General features: G+C 38.6%; 1 long non-coding RNA gene across 1 annotated transcript; it reads left to right on the top strand.

Moving 5' to 3' along the window:
* The first annotated feature begins 13,895 nt into the window (after window positions 1–13,895).
* On the top strand, window positions 13,896–22,975 carry LOC138880517 (uncharacterized). The gene is made up of 2 exons (XR_011403240.1): window positions 13,896–15,060; window positions 22,578–22,975. It is a non-coding gene; the product is annotated as an uncharacterized lncRNA (long non-coding RNA).
* The last annotated feature ends 353 nt before the right edge of the window (window positions 22,976–23,328 follow it).

Here is a 23,328-nt window from a genome sequence, read left to right as displayed (position 1 = left end):
CTCATAAATTTGATGTTAAATCTAGTATATAATCATGAGATATAGTTGAAACTTGATTTTTATCACTAACCCAATAATTGTAGATAAAAATCCCCTCTCCAAGTCAACTCCTACTGAGTCTAGGGTTCTAAAATGAGAAAAAGGGAGATGAAATCCTAACTTCCAGCCCTTTTGTTGAGTTGCAAGTATCGTAATTGTGGCTACTGACAAACCTAGGAGATGCCGCAGTTGCAACACAGACTTTGCAAATGTGAAGTCAGCCCTCCTCGCAAATTCTACCTATCTATCGCAAATGCGAACCAACTCACCTAAGCCTAATCTTTGAGGTATCACAATTGCGATATCTGTGTCTCCCCTGTCATGTTCGCAATTGCGAAGCTGGTACTCGCAATTGCGCAAACAAAACATGAAAGAAGTCTAAAAATACCTTAAGAGCTCGCTCGTGCCATAATAATAATAATAATAATAATAATCTATAACTACGAATTGGACATCAAAATGCATGAATGTCAAAGAAAAGTTCAAGAACTTCTAGAATTGCAACCAAGCATCCAAATCCTATCAAACCAACTTCGATTGACACCAAATTTTATAGACAAGTTCCAAATAACAAAAAGGACCTGTTCCATGTCCCAAAACTAAATTTCAAATTCAATAGCCAAAAGTCAACCTACGGTCAAACTTTAAAAAACTTCTAAACCTCAAATTACCAACTTTCGGCAAAATAAGTCAAATCAGCCTAAGGACATCCGAATTCGATTCCGGGCATACATACAAGTCCAAAATGAATATATGAACCCATTGAATCCATCAAAATACCATTCCGCGGTAATCTTAGCAAAAGTCAAATATTGTTCAATATTTCTAACTTAGGCCTCTAAGCCAATAATCAAAAGGTCCAAATCAATCCAAAAACTTTCTAGAAGGAAACTAACCAATCTCGCAAGTCATAAAATCACAAATATGCATGTGCGAAGCATTAAAAAGAAAAATAAGGCTTAACTATATAAAACGACCGATCGGGTCGTTACATACATACACCATATTATTTCAATCCCAACAAGTGGTATCAAAGCAAATGATTCGAAGAGAGATCGAAGACAGATTCAGGCGGAGTCAAATAAAGCCGCAATACTAATTTGACGATAATGAAGATTTATCCAAAAATTTGAATGTGATGCTACATGTGAAGATAAATTGCAATCATAAATATTTAAACCCTTTCTGTTGCATCTTTATAGAAATAAAAACTTTTTTTAACCTATGCTTGGGCCAATTTTAACCAATATCATTTTTAACCCATTCCTACATGTAACACATGAGCTCCAATTCCAGTTTTAACTCTTACTTTTTTTTTTAACTCCTAAGCTCTTTTTTAACTCACGTCAATTTTAACCCATTTTATTCTTAATGCGTGGGCTCTTTTTAACCCATTTTGGGCTTCTTTCTACCAATACCAAGATTTTTTCGACCTATACCTACTTTAATCATGACAAGCAACCGTGGTGAAGATTATGTGAAGAAGGCGATCAAGTTTTATGAAGAAAATTCAGGCCAAAGGGAGAATTCTTACAATTTTGCCCTGAATTCTTAATCTATTGGGACTCTCTTTCTTGAAGGAAGGGAAAAAGACTCCTAAAAGAAATAAATCTCCTTCATATGCCTTATCCTTTTCTTAGAGGAGAAGTTTGTACTTCTACAAATTGACATTTTCTTCTTACAACAAGAACAACATCCACAATGTAGTTCTAGGAGAATCATATTTAGGGGAGATTTTTATCTCAATATTTTTATATTTTTATACTAGTTTTTATATGTAGATCAATTGACCAAGCCTCATTATAATGTCTTATTATTTAGTATATTTTCTTTCTTGTTTGATTCATCATCCACCAGTTTTGCATTGTTAGCTTCCGTATGTACAATGTTATTTCAATCTCAATAATACTCACTCTACCTATCTATTAAGCTGTTCATCAAAGTCTACTTGAATAGCATAATATTTCTTTGTTGTTTTAGCAAAATATTTTTTAGAGTTACAAATTCAATTTCGATTAAGTTATCCCAAATCTGCTCTAAATGATCTCAAATTTCAAATAAAGATTCAAAATACCAACACAAACAATCAGCAATACTCAATATAGCACTTGATTTTCCACCTTTGGGGATGCCATAATGTCACGACCCAAAATTCAACAAGTGGTGATGGCACCTAACCCAACCCGCTAGGTAAGCCAAGTAACATTCAACACAAAGCATATGAGAATAATAAAAGCAAATGGCTTAAAAGACTGAATTTCTATTCAAACTCCCAAGGATTTGTAGTACAAGTCATGAACTTCTAAGACTTAGAATTTACAAAGTTTGTATGAAATAAATACACCATATATTAAAAATATACATAAATTGAATTTTAAAAATCTAAAGCTACGAAGGAGAAGTGGCGGTTATCACTGGAAAATCATGTACATCTTCAATGTCAGCTCCCTCCATACACAACAACATCAGCTCTAAAATTTGCACGCAAGGTGCAGATGTGTAGTATGAGTACAATCGACCTCATGTACTCAATAAGTAATAAATCTAACCTCAGGTTGAAAGCATTGACGAGCCCGGAAGAAGGTCGGTGTCCATCACCAATAGTCAATAACAATTCATAATAGTATAGTGAAAACAATAAAGGTATAAAACTCAAGAGATATAATGCTCAGCTCGTTCACAGATACGGGAGCTTTTCAAGTATAACAAATCTAAATCCTCTAAAAACAATTAAGCATGAGTTTATCTAAAGAACTATATTTTTTTTCCAGTTACAACATCATATAATACTTTTCATTTACCAGTTAGCATGAGGAAAATGCATCTCTACGCCTATGTGTCAAATATACATGTCAAGTATCAAATGTCATATCACTACCTAGCATGAGGAAGGTACATCTTTATGCCTACATGTCAAATATACATGTCAAGTAATCAAATATCATATCACTTTCTAGCATGAGGAAGGTACATCTCTATGCCTATATGTCAAATATACATGTCAAATAATCAGTCTCATAGTGAAATCATTAAGTTCACACAATTTTAGGACACTCCAGGTGCGTGGATCAAATGTCCCACTTGATCACACATAATCAATATATGTCAAATCACTAGTATCACCATGGATGCATCAAATAATCATACTTAACACTGTACAAGTGCCTGGCATAACTTCCCATCATCGAGCGCGTGTATATAACATTGTGTCTGTGCCCAATGCTGGCGTGTCAGACTCCGGAGGGGCAGATCCTACCCAAGAGCTAATCATAATCACATAACCCAAATAGTGGGACCTGGTGCACGCGTAGCCTCAAATCAGTACATGTTAGCCAGTGTGGGACCTGGAATACGCGTACCTCAATATAAATATAACCGTTACAACATACAACCCGATCCATATATCTATATCAATACAACTCTATGGCCCACATCAGTCATCAATCCACTCAAGTCTCAATATGCAGATATCATCACAGAAACACAATCCAACAATATAACACGGAATATCAAAATATGGCCCAATACAATTCCAACTCGTGTCACGTACAAGGATACCAATAATATGTGCAACAACATATAGAAAGTGAACAGAGACAGAGATATAACATGCAGACGTGACTATCATGATTGTACAATATGACTGCGGCTAAGGCAAATAACTCAACATGGCGAAAATAGCCTTATTATTCCAAACAATTGAGGAGGTAGTCTAGGCATGATTTCTAGCATGAATAATGTTCCACATAGTCATATAAATGGAGAAAACATGATATCAAAGAAGCACGATAGCAAAACAAGACATATAATAACCTAAGAACTACCAGGATCATGAATAGCTTAGTGCACGCACTCGCGCCCGTCTCCTAGCACGTGTGTCACCCCCAACCCATCTCAAATATCATAGTTCCTAGGTATATTTACGCTCAAATTCATGTTTAGATATGTTACTTACCTTAAAAAGGCCAAATCAAATGCCGAGAAAGCCAAACAATACTCTAAAAATGCCATCCCGCATGAATCAACCTCCGAACGACTCAAAAGTAGTCAAAAGCAACTCAAAAACATCAAATGATGCCTTATAAAGGAAACCCACGCGATAAAGGTCGAATATTAATCAAAACTCAAAGCCAACCAAAAGGTAAAACTACACCCGCACCTCGAAACCCGATAAAATTTATAAATTCCAAAAACCCATTCGAATAGGAGTCTAACCATACTAATTCCGACTCCAAACCGATGTTGAAAATCCAATTATTCTCTTTAGAAAAGTTTTTAATTAAAATCCCCCAATTATCCAATCAAAATATGGAGTAATTCACAAATGAACTACTTTAATCATGTTAAAAATAAAAATTGAGGTTATATACTGACCTACATGAAAATAAGAGAAGAACACCATGAAAATCACCTTAATAAGAGCTCTAGAACTCAAGATATGCTCAAAATACCAAAAGAACGCAACCTGTTTTTTTATACACAAGGATTTCCGCTTTTGCGCCTAAAAATCCGCACCTGCGGTTCTCTAGATGCCATTTTTTGCTTTTGCGGATCATTTTTCGCACCCGTGGGTTCGCAGATGCGGACCTAACTTCGCATCTGCGAAGCACTAGCCCCTAGTTTCTTCTCTGATACGAAAATGAGCATAATATCCTCATACGATGTCCAAATTTGACAATTCTTTTTGCTATGGTTCCGTAATTACGATACGAAACTAATGCTTCAATCAAAATAGAATTTTGAGCTCATTTTATTAATGTGATACTACTTATGCTTGAAGAAACTACGTCGAAACATAAAAAACGAGCGCAACACAACTCAAACCTATTCGAGACTCACTTGAGCCCCTCGGGACTCTTTCCAAACATACCAATTACATTCAAAATATAATACGGACCTGATCGAGGCCTTAAATCGTCGATGAAGATCAATCTCTTAAGTTCATAAACTTCAAACTTCGAACCAAGCATTCGATTCAAGCCTAACCAATCCTGAATGAACCCAAATTTTGCATGCTAGTTCCAAATGACATATTAAACCTATTCCAACTTTCAGAATAATAATCCAAACCCGATAACATCGAAGTTAACTACCCGTCAAACCTATGTACTTTCCAAACATTCAAATTGCTAACTTTCGCAAAATATTGACGAAACCTTCTAGAAACATCAAAATGCAAATCCGGGCATATGCCCAAGTCCAAAATTACTATCCGGACCTAACGGAACCATCAAAACTTCGATCCGGGGTCACATACATAAAAGTCAAACTTGGTCAACTCTTCCAACTTAAAGCTTCCTATTTAAGAATAATTCTTCCAAATCAATTCCGAACAACTCAAAGACCAAAATTGACGATACACGCAAGTAATAATACATATTTTGAAGATACTCATGACCTCAAACCACCAAATTGAATGTAAATGCTCAAAACAATCGGGTGGATTGTTACACATAATAAAGGGGTGACGAGAGAAGAAAGCCCCACAACACACAGGGATGAAGCCAAAATTCTAGGATTACGATGACAGGCATATTGAAGGAGATAGTAAGTTGTTATGGAATGTTGAGGATCAAGCCAAATCAAGTGGTTACTATGAACCTTGAAGAGCTGTCAAGCCATGTGCTTAGTCTCCAATGTCTTGACACTTGGCTGTCAGCCAACACTGTTCTCCATAAACCACATATAATATATTATTTGCATCCAAATTTTATTTCCACCTATTATCACATGGAACATGACTTTGTGTATGGAAAACTAAGAGATACTTATTATCTACGACCTTCACTATGTTTTTTAGTTTCACGAAAAGATTTCGTTTTGATTAATTTTTTGAATATTATGATTTTAAATATGTTATGTCATTCTTTTAAGGGAGTGGCATGAAGGATAAATATAAATATTAGGAATCATTCCAACTCAAATTACCTTAAATAATATTCATGTGATATCACTTAAAAATAAGTCTCCTTTCCCGATTTGTCATCAACTCGATCGTGTGTAAAAGCTGTGGCCTTAAAGTTGTGGAGTGGTTTTGGTCGATGATGTTTTTCTGAAGAAACTATCAAGGTGGAGTGGTAGATTCCTGTGTTGTACAAGGTTTCCCTTTATGGTTTAGTTTGGTATTTATTGATCGTAAAGGTTTTCGTGGTTTGAATTGTAAATTTTATTGTGCACATTGAGTATTTGGTACTGATATGGTGGGATCAGGTTACACGATGCAACAAGTGGGATAATGGTGGATTGATATGGTGGAATAAGGGTGAATTTGTACTGTACAATGGGATCGGTTGCACACCGCAACAAGTGGATTAAGGGTGGATTGATATGGTGAAATAAGGGTGAATTATGATATTGATATTGACATATGGTGGTATTGGGTTGCGTACCGCAACATTTATATATTATATATGTTGTCAATGTTATTATGGTCAAATAAAGGAGGATTCTATGTTGTAAGGTGGAATCGGGTTGTGCACCGCAACAACCTATGTGTTTCTATTGCTTGAGCTATGTTGGTTTTCGGTGTTCTCATTTGAAATGCTAAGGATTGGTAATTCTGGATGACACTGGCTTATTTCTTGAGGCTGTAGTTATTATTTTTAGTTGACAGTTTTATCCTGTTCCGTATTTCCATTTTTTGTCATTATTATATACTACATACAGGTTGTAGTATAGGTGACCCGCCTTAGCCTCGTCACTACTTCGTCGAGGTTAGGCTCGGCACTTATAGAGTACATGGGGTCGGTTGTACTCATACTACACTCTGCACTTCTTGTGCAGATTTTGGAGACGGTCCCAGCATCGGTTATTAGTGAGCCCGGGTTGGACATCATAGGGAGACTTAAGGTAAATCTCATCAGCGCCCGCAACTCCTGGAGTCCCCTTCTCTTCTTTTTTATTTAGCTATGTACTTCCTTTTCAGACAACTTTATGTTATTTCAGACCCTTGTATGTATTATTCTAGCAGCTCGTGCACTTGAGATACCGGGTTCAGAAACGTATTAAACATTTGGCTGTTTTAACTTCCACATTATTAATTTGGATTATTGCATTAGTTCCGATTCTTTTCTCATTAACTAATATTAAACTGTTAAAAATGGAGAGAATGTTCTAAGGTTGGCTTACCTAGCAAGTGAATTATTAGGCGCCATCACAGTCCCGACAGTGGGAATTCCAGATCGTGACAAGTTGGTATTAGAGCACTAGGTTACATAGCTCTCACGAGTCACGAGAAAACTTAGTTTATTCTGGAGGATCAGTATAGAGACGTCTGTACTTATCTTCCAGGGGCTATGAAGTTAGGAAAAATTTCACTTCTATTCTTCTTTGTCATGCGATTTTATTTGATCATTGCTGATTGAACTCTTCTATTCTGTTCTCTCGCAGATGATGAAAACTCATATCGCATATCTTCAACTGGAAAGCAGCCAGAGCCCCCAGTAGCAGCTCCTACAAGAGGCACAGGTCAAGACAGAGGTAGGGACCGAGGCAGGGGTAGAGCTCAGCCTAGAACTCGAGAAGCAGCACTAGCGGTGGAGCCCTAGGTGATGTTTGATATGGAGGTTCCAGCCCAAACTGTGCATGTCGGACCAACTCAGGTCTTGGAGTAGTTCATCTGCACCCTAGTGCTTTAGGATGCTTATGTCCGTTTGGTGGGCCTTATGGAGAGTGTGGCTCAGTTCGGTATGTTTCCCATAGCACCAGCCATCTCTCATATTGGGGGAGGAGCACAGACTATCGCTAGAGCAGATGGCTCCCCGGTATGAGACTCTAGCAGCCCCACCAATTAGGGTAGTTCAGCCAATTGTTGTGTCACATGCCGGTGATGGACATGCCAGGTATTCTAAGGGTTTATTGAGATTGTACAAGTTTACCAAGATCTTTTCAAATCACTTCAGTGGAGCACCTTCTGAGGACCCACTGGATTATCTTGACCGCTGCCATGAGGTGCTGCGGAACATGCGTATAGTTGAGACCAATGGGCTCATTTTTGCTGTGTTTCAGATGATGGGTTTCGCCAAGAGATGGTGGAAGGATTATGTATCTACCACACCAGCGGGGTCACCTTCTCTTTCTTGAGATCAGTTCTCTCACTTATTTCTTGAAAAGTTCCTTCCTGTCACACTGAGAGAGAGTTATCGCAGGCAATTTGAGCATCTCCAACAGGGCAGTATGTCAGTCACGCAGTATGAGACTCATTTTGGGGATCTATCCCGTTATGCTATTATTCTTCTTCCTACCGAGAGAGAGAAGGGGTAAGGAGGTTTATTGAGGGACTTGCTCACCCTATCAAGCTTCAGATGGCCAAGGAAACTGGGACTGAGATTTCTTTTTAGACTACTGCTAATGTTGCTAGGTGGATCGAGGATGTTCTTTCATAGGAGAGGGGGCAGGGGTCTGATAAGAGGCCTTGTCATTCCGATGGTTTTAGTGGTGCCTCATCTGGAGGCACGGGTACTTTTGGTATAGGCCATCCCCCTAGGCCATATCAGTCAGCGCTTCAGGTATCCCACAGTGCTTCAGGGAGTCGTGGTCCTTATGTGCCTCATTCTGGCCAGCAAGCCTACAGTGCACCATTAGCTCCTATCAGTGCATCTCATATTCAGAATTATCACTGTGGCTATCCGGCTCGTTTGGGTTAGTCTCAATTTCACCAGCTATAATACCAGGATGGATGTGTTAAGTATGGTGGTTTTGGACATATCATGAGGACCTGTTCGAGATTATTGGGCGGCACGCTACAACAGAGTTCTCGTGCCATGATTTCGATATAGGTTGCACCACCGCTCGCTCAGCCAGCTAGAGGTAGGGGCCAGGTAGCCAAAGGTAGAGGTCAGGCCGCTAGAGGTGGAGGGTAGGCCATTGGAGGTGGAGGTCAGGCCACTAGAGGTGGAGGCCAGCTAGCTAGAGGCCATCCTAGGGATGCAATTCAGAGTGGTAGGGCCCAGCCTTAGTGTTATGCTTTCCCAGCCAGGCCTGAGGCTGAGTCGTTAGACAATGTTATCACAGGTATTGTTTCAGTTTGCCATAGAGATGTTTCAGTTCTATTTCATCCGGGATCTACTTATCCCTACGTGTCATCCTATTTTTCTTCATATTTGGTTGTGCCTCGTGATTATTTGAGTGCTCATATGTATGTGTCCACACCTGTGGGAGATTCTATTGTTGTAGATTATGTCTATCATTCGTGTGTGGTTACTATTGAGAGTCTTGAGACTAGCGTAGATCTTCTACTTCTTGATATAGTTGATTTTGATGCCAATTTGGGTATGAATGGGGCTGTCACCTTATCATGCTATATTGGATTGTCACGCCAAGACGGTGACCTTAGCCTTGCTGGGGTTGCATCGATTAGAGTGGAGAGGGACCCCTGGACATTCCACCAGCAGGGTTATCTCTTATGTGAAGGCTCGACATATGATCAAGAAGGGGTGTCTAGCTTATTTGTCTTATGCCCGTAATTCTAGTGTGGAGGTTCCTTCCATGGGTTAAGTACCAATTGTTTGTGAGTTTCTAGAGGTGTTTCCTGCAGACCTGCTGGGGATGCCACCCGACAGAGATATTTACTTATGTATTGATTTGGCTTTGGGCTCTCAGCCCATTTCTATTCCACCAAACCGTATGGCCCGCCAGCGTTAAAAGAATTGAAGGAGCAATTGCAAGATTTGCTTGACAAGGGCTTCATTAGACCTAGTGTCTCGCCCTGGGGTACGCCTATGTAGTTCGTGAAGAAGAAGGATGGATCGATGGGGATGTGCATAGATTATCAGCAGTTGAACAAAGTCACTATCAAGAATAAGTATCCATTGCCGAGGATTGATGACTTATTTGATCAGCTTTAGGGTTCCAATGTGTTTTTAATGATTTATTTGAGGTCTGGCTACTATCAGTTGAGGATTAGGGCATCTGATGTCCCTAAATAGCTTTCGAACTCGATATGGGCATTATGAGTTTCTAGTGATGTCATTTGGGCTGACAAATTCCCCAGCAACATTTATGGATTTGATGAACCAAGTGTTCAAGCCCTATCTGGATTCCTTTGTAATTGTGTTTATTAATGATATCTTGATCTACTCCCTCAGTCGAGAGGAGCATGGGCAGCATCTTAGAATCGTACTTTGGACTCTGAGAGATAGCCAGTTGTATGCTATGTTTTCAAAATGCGAGTTTTGGTTGGACTCGGTCATTTTCTTAGGGTACGTTGTATCAATAGAGCGCATTCAGGTGGATCCTAAGAAGATTGAGGCAGTTTAGACCTGGCTTAGACCCACTTCAGCTACAGAGATCTGGAGTTTCTTAGGTTTGGTGGGATATTACCATCGGTTCTTAGAGGGTTTTTTTTACCTATAGCAGCCCCGTTGACCAGGTTAACCCAGAAGGGTGCCGCGTTCAGATGGTCAGACGAGTGTGAAGCAAGCTTTCAGAAGCTCAAGAATGCTTTGACTATGGCACCGGTGTTGGTGTTGCCCATAGGTTTAGAATCTTACATGTTATATTGTAATGCATCTCGTATTGGACATGGTGCAGTATTGATGCAGGATGGCAAGGTGATTGCATATGCGTCACAACAGCTGAAGGTTCACGAGAAGAATTACCCTATTCATGACTTAGATGTAGAAGCCATTGTTAATGCGCTGATGATTTGGAGGCACTATCTTTACGGCGTGTCATGCAAGGTGAATCATCGGAGTTTGCAGGATTTTGTTCAAGCAAAATGAGCTTAATTTAAGGTAGATGAGGGAATTGGATCTATTGAAAGACTATGATATCACCATCTTGTATCATCCCGAGAAGGCCAATGTGGTGACTGATGCCTTGAGCAGAAAGTCAGTGAGTATGGGTAGCCTTGCGTTCATTCCAGTCGGTGAGAGACTGCTTGCATTAGATGTTCAAGCTTCGACCAATCAGTTCGTGAGGTTGAATGTTTCTGAGCCTAGTCGTGTTTTAGCTTGTACAATCGCTCGGTCTTCCTCGTTTGATCGCATTACGGAGCGGCTGTATGATAACCCTCATTTGCTTGTCCTTAGGGAAACGGTGCCGCACAGTGATGCCAAGCAGGTTACCGTTGGAAATGATGGAGTTTTTAGGATACATGGTCGTGTTTGTGTGTCTAATGTAGATGGACTTCATGAGTTGATTCTTGAGGATTCCCACAGTTCCCGATACTCTATTCATCCGGGTGCCACCAAGATGTATCAGGACTTGCAACAACTTTGTTGGTGGAGGAGGATGAAGAAGGATATAGTTACGTATATAGCTCGGTGTCTCAATTGTCAGCAAGTAAAGTATGAGCATCAGAGACCTGGTGGTTTGCTTCAGAAGTTAGAGATTCTTGAGAGGAAGTGGGAGCATATCACTATGGATTTTGTTGTTGGACTCCCACAGACTTAGAGGAAGTTCGATGCAGTTTGGGTCATTGTTCATAGGCTAACCAAGTTAGCGTATTTCATTCCTGTTGTAGTCACCTATTCTTCAGAGTAGTTGGCTGAGATTTACATTCGCGAGGTTGTCCGTCTTCATAGTATTCCCGTGTTTATCATTTTTAATTGAGGTATGCAGTTCAACTCGCACTTATGAAGGGCAGTACAACGTGAGTTGGGCAGGCAGGTTGAGTTGAGCACAATATTTCTTCCTCAGGCGGACGGACAGTCCGAGCGCAATATTCAGATATTGGAGGATATGCTCTACACTTGTGTTATAGACTTCAGAGGTTCTTGGGATCAGTTCTTGCCGCCTGTGGAGTTTTCCTACAACAATAGCTACCAATCGAGCATTCAGATAGCTCTTTGTAAGGCATTATACGGTAGGCGATGTCGTTCGCCAGTTGGATGGTTTGAGCCGGGGGAGGCTCAGTTGTTGGCTACAGATTTGGTATAGGATGCCTTGGATAAGGTCAAGATTATTCAGGATTGACTTCGCACAGCTCAGTCCAAACAAAAGAGTTATGCCGATCGTAGAGTTCGTGATGTTGCATTCATGATCGAAAAGCGGGTGTTGCTCCGGGTATCACCCATGAAGAGTGTAATGAGGTTTGGAAAGAAGGGCAAGTTGAGCCCTAGGTATATCAGACCATTTTAGATTCTTGAGAGAGGTGGCTTACAGGCTTGCGTTGCCACCTGTTTTATCAACAATTCATTCGGTGTTCCATGTGTCCATACTCCGAAAGTATCACGATGATCCATCCCACATGTTAGATTTTAGCTCCGTTCTGTTGGAAAAGGATTTGACTTATGAGGAGGAGACGATGTTTATTCTAGACCGGTAGGTTTGTCAGTTGAGGTCGAAGAGTTATCTTTCAGTTCGAGTGTAGTGAAATGGTTAGCTCGTCGAGGTAGCTACTTGGGAGGCCGAGTCGGACATGCGGAGTGGATATCCACACCTTTTCACCAGCCCATATACTTTTCTATGTCCGTTCGAGGTCTAACGGCTGTTTTAGAGGTAAAAAATGTGATGACCCGATAGGTCATCTTATATTTTAGAACCCAATTCTGTGCTTTGAAGCCTTAAATACCTCATTTTAGCCCTCCTCGATTTGCGTGCGTAGTTCGAGTGTTTTTTTTCAAAAAGCTTTTATGCTAAAAACTGATAAAAAAAATGTTGACCTCGGTCAACATTTTGAGCAAACACACTCAGATTTGTGTTTTGACGATCCGTATCGTGATTTGGGATTTGGGCGTATGCCCGGAATCGAATTCCGAAGTCCCTAGCCCGAGTTATTGCATTTTGTAGAAATTTGAAAGTTTAAAAGCTTAATGACTTTGAAAGTTTGACCAATATATGACTTTATTGGGTCTGTATTTTGATTTTGAAAACTGGTATAGGTCCATTATTATATTTATGACTTGTCTGTTAAATTTGGTGAGAAACAGGAGTTGGTTTGACATGATTCGGACGTTCAATTGCAAGAATAGAAGTTTCAAAATTTTCTTGAAAATGTTATTTGATTTTGTGTTCAATTCGTAGTTCTAGGTGTTATTTTAGCGATTCGATTACGCGAACAAGTTCGTATGATATTTTTGGACTTGTGTGCATGTTTGGTTTGGAGCCCCGAGGGTTCGGGTGAGTTACAGATAGGCTACGGAGTAAAATAGACTTAGAAAACATAACTGATGCATTTTTATTTCTGGTGTTTGTTGGCTCGCATTTGCGAAGAAACCATTGCATTTGTGAACCTGGGCATGGCAAGGGATATCGCATTTGCGAGGTAAAAGTTCGCATTTCAATCTAAAATCTAGTGTTTTTATGGTGAAAATTGGGGGTTTGGGTAGAATTAGGGTTTTTTGGAAAATTGGGATTTAGACCTCAAGTTGAGGTCATATTCCAAAACAAATTATATAACCGGGCTCGGGGGTGAATTGGTAATCGAATTTTGGTCTGAATTTCGGGGTTGGACCAAACGGGCCTTGTGAGCACCTAATTTTTTATTATATTTGAGTTTTTCATTTCAGTAGGTAAATATATTTTAAGTTTAATCTACATATTTTAGCTCTTATTTTTCCTTTTATATATATTTTATTTAAGTAAATTGAAAACAATTAAAAAAAAGAGTCACATTTTTAATATAAGCTTTATCTTCATTTACAAATAAAGAAAAAATTTTGCAATAAAATATATTAGTTTGTTAAGTAAATTTTAAGTAATTAGTATTTTATTTTGTTATTAAGTTTAGGAGTAACATTTTATTCTACAAAAAAAAATCAAAATCACAAAAAAATAAAGAACCAATTAAAAGTTGACACATTTGCAAGATTCCATCTTATCTTGTTTGATAGCAAAATCTACCCACGTCATTTTCACACCCAATTTTTACTCTGGTTTGGCACATAATTCATGGATTCCTTTTTTGGATTTGATGACACTAACAGATAATGCCAAAAGAAGATTCTTTCACAGAGCACACAGACATTTCTACCGATTTTGGATTCTCACCTTTCTGACACATATCTCACACACACACTGATATATAGACACTCACTCAAAAAGAAGGGAGGACGGGGAATAAAAAAAGAGAACGAGAGATCTGGGGGACAACAAAAAATAACTGGGGGAAGGGGATTTGCACATAAAAAACGGGAAAGAGCTGGGAGAATAGAAAAAAAAAGATCTGGGCTAAAAAAGGGGACACGCAGGAAAAGAGGAAAGGAGACGAGAGAGAGCTAAGGCAAAAATCGCTGCTTATCTTCTTTGGAGCTCAAAAATCTCTTAACTGAAACACCTTGAAATGTGCTTTATCACAGTCTAAATGTTTCCATTTCAAACTTCTCGATTTCTACTGTCTGGTTGAAAAAGATTTGCTTGGTTACAAGGATAGCAGCCATTTTTTTAGCTCCACCTTAAGAGAAAGAGAAACATCCACCCCTCCTCATTTTTCATGGCTGCCGTTCCCAATTTCTAAGGGCTCTAGCAGACAGACCTTTTGGAGGCTCTCATCTCTCTCAATCTTTGAGAGAAAACATTAACTCTTTTGAAAAATAACCATAGACACACACAAAAAGGGGAGGGGATCTAGTAGAATAAAAAAAAAGGAGGAGGAAATCGTAAAAGCAAAAACAAAGCAAGAAAACACGGAGATAGATAAAGAGTGGCGAGAAAGCAAAAAAAAAAAACAGATAGAAAAAGGGAGGGGACGTGAGAAAATCGATAGCGGCGCAGCAGACGCAAGCTTTCGATCCCCTTCTATGATTTTGCTATTAAATTCATATCCAAACCACAGCCTTTCATCCTCACCATTCATTAACCACGTTTTCCCCTTCTCAATCCAATTTATCCATAAAGCTCTAGTTCAAAAAAACAAAAAACAAATCATCTCTGTTTTCTTTTCCAAACGAAACAGAGGTTCTATTTTCTTGATCTGATTTTCGAAGGATTGCTAAGTTAGTTCGAGGTTGTCGCCGACAAGGTTCATACGAGTCGCTGCGTTGAGTACTAACCCGACAAGGTTCATACGAGTCGCTGCGTTGAGTTCCGGTTAGTGGCCTGACGTCTTTGTCTTATGGACTGGTAGAAGAAATATTTGAGGTCGATTTTCATCTCTTTCTTTATTAAGGTTAAATTTTGGTGTTATGTACTGATATGTTTTCTGTTTGAGTGAAACTCTATTATAGATAAAATTGTTATTAGTTCTTAATTATTTCAAAATTAATCTTGCAAATCATGTGCTTCTACTATCGTTATCTTGAGTTTGGATTTAGACTATAATGAATTGTTGAGTATTTTTAGCATAACTTAGTCAAATTGATTTATTCTTTATCCGGTAATTAGCGTTTCAATACAAGCTGACGATAATAAGATTAAATTGACTAGCTTTGTTTCTGCGTGAAAATTTGATGGATAGGTGTTGAGTCTCTGAGATTTGACATTATCCACTTGCATCAATTTTTAGGAATACTTACATAAGCATGAACGTATCTTGTGTTTGTTCACTGTTAATAATAATGGGGAAAATGGGGAGGAATAAGATTATTGGGTGGATGAGTGTCATTATTATGCATGTTATAATGCATTAGTGGCATTTTCGTACGTCCAAAATGTAGACCCTATTATTATCTGAGTTATACATTCAGTTCTAATTGCTCTATTAAAGAACTTTCACTAAAATGCTTTAGGCACTTAATAAATTTTCGTGATTATGTACACGTTTGCATGATTATGATTTTCAATTAAAATCGAGGTATGCATTCGCGCAACTTCGGCCAAACTTTCTTAATATTAATAAAGCATGATTAATATGTGGACACGTACGCGTGACATGATTCTTCACGCGCCAAACGAAATGAGTACACGTACGCGTGATTCGCTTTAGAATAATTTCTTAACTAAAAGCGGTAAAAAGGAAAATGTACATAGGTTCTAAAATAAGTAATTAGACAATTTAATTAAGCCAGGTACGATTAAAGCGACCGTGTTAAAATCACGGAATCCGGGAATGCCTAACACCTTCTCTCGGGTTAACAGAATTCCTTACCCAGATTTCTGTGTTCGCAGACCATAAATAAGAGTCAAACTTCCTCGATTCGAGATTTTAAATCGGTGACTTGGGACACCATAAATCATCCCAAATGGCGACTCTGAATTTGAATAAATAATTCTGTTTCGATTATTGTCACTTTAATTGGAAAAACTCCTTTATACCCCTTTCGGGGGGGGGGGGTAAAAAAAGGAGATGTGACAAGCCCGAGAGTTGACTTTTTGTTGACTTTTTCAATAATGATCTAAATTGAATCTTTTGCAATCGTGGGTGATTCCTAAGACTTATTTTGAATCGTTTGGTTGGTAATTTGCTAGATATTGTTGGTTTGAACGCATGTTTGAGAAGCAAAGCTATGATTGAACTTTGAGTGGTCTTTGGAGCGAGGTAAATGTTGTGTCTAACCTTGACTTGAAGTAATTAGGGACCCTTGGATAATGTGCTATGTGAATTTCATGTGAGAGACGTATATGCGAGGTAATGAGTGCCTACACGCCACCGAATTATCTGTTTTCCCCCGATTTTCCGCTTTCCTGAATTATTTCCTTCCCTGTCTTAACAGTTATATGCTCTAAATGTTGTCCATGCTTAACTACTACCTGTTAATCAATGTCTTCTCTTGTTAATGATGTTAGATCTTTTCATAGTTTCATGATTCCCTACTATTTTCCTAAATTGACTTACTTGCACATTCTAATTGTCAATTTCTGGGCTGGTCTCGCTGTGTAGTATTACTTATATAGATTCCTGTGTTGTACAAGGTTTCCTTTTCTGGTTCAGTTTAGTATTTATTGATCGTAAATGTTTCCGCGGTGTGAATTATAAATTTGATTGTGCACATTGAGTATTTGGTACTGATATGATGGCATCGGGTTGCATGCCGCAATAGGTGGGATAAGGGTGGATTGATATGGTAGAATAAGGGTGAATTAATATTGTATGGTATGATCGGGTAGCACGCCGCAATAGATGAAATAAGGGTGGATTGATATGGTAAAATAAGGGTGAAATATGATACTAATATTGATATATGGTGGTATCGGGTTGCGTGCCACAACATTTATATGTTATCTCGATTGTCGATGTTATTACAGTGAAATTAGGGAGGATTCTGTGTTAGGTGAGATCGGCTTGCGCGCCGCAACAACCTATATGTTTCTATTTCTTGAGTTGTGTTAGTTTTCGGTGTTCTTATTTGAAATGCTAAGGATTGGTAATTCTGGAGGATACTCTGTAGTTATTATTTTCAGTTGACTGGTTTATCCTTTTCTGTATTTTCATTTTCTGTCATTATTATATACTGCGTACAAGTTGTAGTGTAGGTGACTCACCTTAGCCTCATCACTACTTCGTTAAGGTTAGGCTCCGCACTTACAGAGTACATTGGGTCGCTTGTACTCATACTACACTCTGTGTTTCTTGTGCGAATTTTGGAGTCGGTCCCAACACCGGTTATCAATGAGCCCGGGTTGGACGTCATTCGGCGACTTGAGATACAACTGCTCAGTGCCTGCAGCTCCTGGAGTCCTCTTCTCTTTTTTTATTTAGCTGTGTACTTTTTTTCCAGAGAGCTTTATGTTATTTCAGACCCTTATATGTATTATTCTTGCAGCTCGTGCACTTGTGACACCGGGTCCAGGGATGTATTAAACGTTTGGCTGTTTTAACTTCCACATTATTAATTTGGATTATTGTAGTAGTTTCGGTTTTTTTCTTATTAACTAATATTGAAATGTTAAAAATGGATAGAATGTTTTAATGTTGGCTTTTCTAGCAAGTGAAATGTTAGGCGCCATCACGGTTCCGACGATGGAAATTTCGGGTCGTGACAGTTGAATTAACCTCGAAGTAACCATCCACATCCCACATCGAGTGCTGAAGTTAGACAACTGTACCGAAGTCAGATCCTTTTATCTTCGTGGACGACCCCAAATTAGCCAATGCATCTGCTTCCACATTTTCTTCCCTTGGAATGTGTATGATTTACCATTCCCTGAAACATGCAAGAAATGCTTGAACCTTATTCAAATATTGTTCAATGCGCTCTTCCTTTGCACCGAAAATCTCATACACTTGGTTTACCACCAGTTGGGAGTCACATTTTACTTCGATGACCTCGGAGACTAGTCCCCAAGTTTATTCAAGTCCTGCAACCAAAGCCTCATACTCAGATTCGTTATTAGTTAATGGAACAATTTTAATGGTTTGTCTCCGGGTTTCTCTCAAGGGTGTGCATAGAACTATCCCGAGATCGGACCCTATTATATTAGAGGCTCCATCCGTAAACAAGGTCCAAATTTCTGATGTCATTTTCGACACCCGCACTGCTTCCTTAGCAGTCAAGGGCATTAACCCGACACTGAAATTAGCCACAAAGTCAGCTAAAACTTGCGACTTGATCGTAGTCCTGAGTTTGTACTTGATGTCAAACTCACTTATTTCGACCGTCCATTTAGCCGAACGGCCTGACAACGCATGCCTTTGAAGGATATTCCTTAAAGTAAAGGTTGTCACAACGGCTATCGGGTGACACTGACAATAAGGCCTAAGCTTTTGAGAGGTGACTACAGGAGCTAAGGCCAAATTTTTGTGGTGCGAATATTGAGTCTCTACCCCCGATAATATTTTGCTAACATAATAAATGTGAAATTGTGTGCCTTCTTCCTCTTAGACTAAAATGACACTTACTGGCACTTCCGAGACCGCTAGGTATATTAACAACTGATCGCCTTCCCCCGGTTTTGGCAGCAACGGGGGTCTTGATAAGTATACTTTTAGGTCTTTCAATGCCTGTTTTTTTTGATATTCCAGGACTTTTTTTTGGCAATCCGCTAGGCAAGTGCCTAGGACTAGTTTTTTATTAATAAAAAGAAAAGGAAAGTACAACAATTAGGAAAAGTACAAATAAGGGGGACAATAGCACCGGTATTGTTACCCATATGCCTTGTCTATATAATCACTCCTCTGTGCCTCACATTGCCTTATGATGGCAGCCTCATCTAGAGGATTCATGGTGTAGCTGCCGGCAAAGTCTCACGAGGGCATATAATCTCATAGCCGTGTGGATATTTTTCCAAAGGCATAGGACCAAGGCAACACTAACCGGGCTAAACCTTACCTTACTAATCCTATTGAGGCAAAGAAAAAGGCCTCACCTACAAACATGCATGTAAGAAATAAGAACTTGAACAGACCAAATATTCAATGATCATCACAAAGTTTATAACATACTCTGTGATGATATTACAAATGATAATACTTATAAAATGAAAAAATAGAATATAGTAGGAATTAAATTCTTGTCCTTTCTTGTCCAAACTTGTAAAATCTTCAATTTGTAATTCTTTGTTGTTTTCCTCAACCGTGTTCAAAATGTATTCAAAAATCATCATTTCTTTTTTGAATGGTTGGAACTCGTTGATGTAGTTGGGGCAACCTGCTTTTGTTTGGCAACTCTCATTGGAGGTCGCCTAACATTTAAAAAATCACTAACCTTATCGTTCCAACTATTTTTCCTTGCATGAGTCTTCTTACCTTTGCCGCTATGCATTGGTGATAGATCCCCTTTTCTTGCTGCCTCAAGATCCGCAATGCCTGTTGGAATTTCAAAGTCCACTCGAAATTATTCTTCTTTTTGAGAAGTTAGAAGAAGTGATGACACTTTTCTGAGGATCTTGAGATGAACCAACTTAATGATACTAACCTTCTGGTTAATCTATCTACCTCCTTCACACTCATCAACTGATCCAGGATGTCTTCAATGACTTTGATTTTGTCAGGGCTTACCTCGATCCCTCTTTGCGATACCAGGAACCCTAAGAATTTTCCGAAGCCAACTCTGAAGACATATTTTTCTGGGTTGATTTTCATGTTATGTTTTCTTAGGATGTCGAAAGTCTCTTGGAGATGTTTCTAATGATGTCCAACATTCAGTGACTTGACTAACATGGCATCAATATATACCTTCATTGTTTTGCCTATTTGACTTTCAAACATTTTGATCAATGTTTGGCAATGGGAACGACTCTTTAGGGCACGCCTATTTAAATCCTTATAATCTACGTATATTCTAAACTTGTTATTCTTCTTCAGAACTACAACTACATTGGCTAACCTTTCTGGATATTTTACCTTCCGTATGGAACTAATATTGAGTGGTCGATTTACCTCTTCTTTAACAAACATGTTCCTAGCCTCCGCTATTGGGTATTTATTTTTGCCTTACTGGTGGGAAGTTGAATCTAGACTTAGCTTGTGCACGACCACCTCTAATTGGATACCTGTCATATCCGAGTGCGACCATGTAAAGCAATCTATGCTCGCTTTAAGATAATCTATAAATCCTAACTTGAGTTTGGGGTTGAGTCATGTTCTAAAGTGAAACTTCCTTTCCAAAAATTCATCGAACAAGGCCACTTGCTCAAGTTCTTCTGCGGTTGACTTGGTCGCAGCCGTCTCCTTCGGTACCTGAAAATATTTCAGCACCTGGTGGGATTCTGACGACTTTTCGCCTTTATCATCTTCATTCGAAAAGAGAAACGACATCGGTTCCTTAATTTCTTGTTGGATTCTTTGTCCTTGCTTCTGGAAATAGTTACCGCATTCATTTCCCTTACCGCCGGTTGGTCTTCTCTTATCTGCTTGATCCCTTCCGACGTAGGAAATTTCAATAACTGGTGATATGTCGAAGTTATAACCTTTATCTGGTGTATCCACGTACTCCCGTGGATTACATTGTAGCCTATGTCGCCATCTACAACCTCGAATAAGGTGGTCTTGGTTACCCCTCGGCGTTCGTGGGCAACAGGATCTCTCCTCGGGTTGTCACACTTGTCAAGTTGAATCCATCTAAGAGTTTGTCGCCGAAATGATGCTCCCGATCAGTTTTGCTTGCTCCAACACTCTCCATGTTACACCCCATGTTTTTGTACGTGAAAGTGCGCCATAAGTAAATTGATGAAAGCTCGGAAATGAGATGTTACATCTTGCATTTTCGTACGTTAAAGTTTCATCGTAAGTTAATCGACGTAAGCTCGGGAATGAGATTATTTATGAGATTATAAGTATTATGGTATTTTAAACAAGTTCATGAAGGTAAGAGGGTAAGCGAATCGAAGAAAATAAGTTTCGTCGAAGTTTGACAATTTAGGATAAAATACGGTCCGGGCTATAATAGTCGGTATTTATGGACTAGTGCCATACAAAGTACCACATAACCATGCTAGTAAGGTGTATAAAATATGTTAAAAGTAAGTAGTATTTTAAGTAATTTGAGATAATTCTTAATTATATGGACAAGTGGTTAATTATTGGTTAGTGAAAGATTAACAAGTTAATCAAAGAGATTAGTGGATAATTAATGATAATCTTGGATAAGTTAGTGGATAACTAACATGGCAGCAAGCCTTGCTCAAATTAGTGACTCTTACTCATGTAAGAAAGGTGGCACATGTAGAGAAAAGTTTAGCTAAGTCATCAAAAGTGTGGGGCCACTCTAAAGACTTAAAAATTCATTCTAATTAATTTTTTGTCTCTACAAAATAACGAAAAGCTTTTCAAGGAGATATGAATCCTACAATATGAAATGAGTTAGATTGGTGGGATTCTCAAATATAATTTCATATGAATCCTTTACAAATGGTAACGTGATTAGCACAACAAAAGGCTTCTCTAAAGTATCAAGTTGAAGATGGTCATATTCACTAAGTAACGGGTGAGCTTAGCAAATTTCATACAAGATCCGATTATGCGTGAGATGCAATTCTAAGAAAGCACGGTACCATCTTTGTCAAGAATATCATGCGGATTTTTCCCTACTTTGATCCACCATTATGTATTTTGTCGCAATTGACGTGTGTTAAAGGCATTGTCAAGAGAATCAGCTCAGGTATGTTAAGGATATCCCTTCTTTCCTTTTGGCATGATCCATACGATACAAACGAAACGAGTAAATGCACAACTTTCATAAATGACTCTATTCATAGAAATGCTAGAGATGCCTATGTTCTTGATTCCCCATGTGTCATATTATTCTATCATCTGTTCATGTGTCTCAGAAAATACATAAGTTGGTAAAGTTTATTTCATGATATTACTCAAAGGCATAATGGTCTTATGATATCCCGAGATATTTTATTGACGTACTTCTCATGCATTGCATTCATTTATACATGTACATTGACCCATGACCAGATGTCGTTATATACGCTTATATATATGTATATGGAATATGGGAAAAGGTTACGACGTTATATATGTACCACCACCTGATTAGCTGGTATACGTTGATGATTTTGCCTACAGTGGCCGAGATGATATGATGGGATGCCCTCAGAGGCTTGATGATGTTATGAACACATGTACCAATGCACGACATGACATTCATACGTATATGAATGATACTATAAGTATTTTATGATTTATAGAGTTTTCCAGACTTACATGTCGAGTCTCTTACTCCATGTTTCTCTTATGTCTATTATTTACTGATTATCATTCCTTATATACTCAGTATATTATTTGTACTGACATCCGTTTTTCCTGGGGACGCTGCGTTTCATGCCCGCAGGTCCGGATAGATAGGTCGAGAGTCCTCCAAGTAGGCTATCAGCTCAGCAAAAGATGTTGGTGCGCTCTGTTTGCTCCGAAATTGCTTATTTGGTCAGTACGATTTGGACATGTATTAATTAGTACAGCGGGGCCTGTTGATACACTCAAATTATACTTTAATTAAATAGTGTAGGCGGTCGGTGTCAAATATAATAGCCCAATAAGGTTGGGGTCGAATCCCACGGGGAATGGGCGTGAAAAGGTTACTCAAGTAGTGTGTTACTTGACTAAAGTCGTAATTCTATTCGGTTAATTGTAACAAGAGTATGATATGATTTTGGTTTGAAGAAATAACTAATTGTAATGTTGAAAATGTAAATAATTTGATTAAGGAAACCAAAGTTGTGTCCCCTTCAATGAAGTGTAATGCTATCGGTGTTAATATGATATATTTCTAATGGAAGGTTCTTTAGATATACAAGTGATTTCTAAATGACTACCCAATATTTTTCAATAGTTGGGTAGTATTTCCTCTTTATGATTTTTCCAAATATAAAAGAGTTGTAATTAAGAACAATCAATATATGCCAAATAAAATCCACTTATTCCTAAGCAATTCTATTAAACAAGGTTTAAAGCCTTGAGTCTTTGATATTTATCTCTACCAAATCCTAACTCACTTTTTCAAGTAAAGAAAGAATTTAATGTCACTTGTTAATGTTTGCAACCACAAACAATAAATGAAGAATGAGAAATAAATATATATCAAC

This window comes from Nicotiana sylvestris, chromosome 10 (assembly GCF_000393655.2).
Source record: "Nicotiana sylvestris chromosome 10, ASM39365v2, whole genome shotgun sequence".
Taxonomy (NCBI): Eukaryota; Viridiplantae; Streptophyta; class Magnoliopsida; order Solanales; family Solanaceae; genus Nicotiana; species Nicotiana sylvestris.
Note: the sequence above shows the minus strand (reverse complement) of the source record. Positions and strands in the feature narration are given on the sequence as shown.